This window comes from Haliotis asinina, chromosome 3 (assembly GCF_037392515.1).
Source record: "Haliotis asinina isolate JCU_RB_2024 chromosome 3, JCU_Hal_asi_v2, whole genome shotgun sequence".
Classification (NCBI taxonomy): Eukaryota; Metazoa; Mollusca; class Gastropoda; order Lepetellida; family Haliotidae; genus Haliotis; species Haliotis asinina.
Genome location: NC_090282.1, coordinates 87,857,770 through 87,859,560, shown reverse-complemented (window position 1 = coordinate 87,859,560; position 1,791 = coordinate 87,857,770).

The window sequence follows — 1,791 nt, the reverse complement described above, 5'->3', positions numbered from 1 at the left end:
ACTTATAATTCTTAACTAGACGCCACCAAGTTTTTGTACCGTGTTCATTGTTTATCTTTTCATCAATTTTATTCGTGTACTTCCTCTTTGCATTTCTTACCGCGGATATAACTTTATTTCTACTCGATCTAAAAAGTGCCCAGTCAGATGATGGGTTACGCCTTTTTGCGATTTTATGATGGCGATTGCGTCTACGAATCAATTTACGTACTTCACTACTCATCCAGGGGGCAACCCGGAGCCTTATCGTAACGACTTTATTTGGAATATAACTATCGCATAAGTCAAGAATTGCACCTGTAAAGTCGTCTGCGATACGGTTAATATTTTCAGAGGCGAAGATAGCATGACAATCAAGAGTACATAGGGCATTTTTATTCCCCTCAAAATCAGCTAGCGTAAAGTTGTATATTTTTCTCTTGTAATTGATCGATTGTGCAATCGACTCGTTAATAGTAACATATACAGGGCAATGATCGCTACACACAGGATCTAAAATATCCGATTTTAGTAAGCTAACGCTTGAAACGAAGATGAGATCGATTAATGTACTAGAACTGGGTGTAATCCTAGTAGGTTCGGTTATGAGTTGTGTCAGTCCAAATAGCAGTTGTAATTGGTTGATTTTATGACTTGTATCTGTAAGAAGATCAATATTAAAATCACCAGCTACAATTGTATCCATATTAAGATCAGTAGCGTTATTGACAGAATCTTCGATTAAATCCCAGTAAGCTTCTGTTTTGTCTGCGCGACAAACGTTCCTATTAGGTAGTTCCTTTTTCTACATCTTATTTTTATCCATATCGCCTCAAGCCCGGTTATAGTTAAATTTATTTTACTTTTTACGTACACTGCGACTCCCCCGCCTCTACTCTGTCTATCATTTCTGAGAGGCGAATGAAAGCCAGGTATTAGAATACCATTACTACTGATACCAGCATGTAACCATGTTTCAGTAAGACATATGACGTCGTATGAGCCAAACTCTGCCTCAAGTATGTCAATTTTATCTTTAAGGCTACGCACATTTAAATGTATTATGTTTAGTTCACGATTATTAGTTGGACCTGGGTTAGGATGAATGTCGCCGCAGACCAAAAGAATAAGAGACACTACCAGGGAGACTTTGGCATTGTATAGGCAAAGGAGTAGTAAAGAATAAGTATTTTTAAGCTTGTTGGCAGATTTGTTTTGAATGTGACAAACAAAGGAACCCACCACTTGTCTATACTGTACAATATCAATCATTATCGAATAGTTTAATCATCATAACTTGGGTGGATTCACCTGTGAGAAAACAGATCGTATTTAATCTCCGACATACGACTGAAATGCAGTTATGTATAAATGTGCATGTAAAGCTATTGATATGTTAAGAGAAAAAGGCAAACATATCTGCATGCTAATGGGTAGATAACGTGAAAAATGACAGAAGTCCAAGTAGATAATCTGACAAAGATAAGAAAACAGGAATGAACAAAAAATAAAATCAGGTTACAGATGGAATCTTTCATCTGTAGCAGGAAAGGCAACAGTGGCAAACAAAACAATATAGAGTATACTCTGTTAACTGAACCTGCATGATGATCAGTCTTAATCTCGGCTCTGCATGCTACTCAGGCTGCACGAGCGACTGTTATGTAATAAGAATGTGTTGGGCGGACTGAACCTGGCAAACATTTTTTCAAGAGAGACAGCGGTATGTCACAAATATTAGCAAGATATCTGTATAGTTACTCTTTATGAATTATGAAAGGACTGAATACGCAACACGAAAGTAATCCCTGG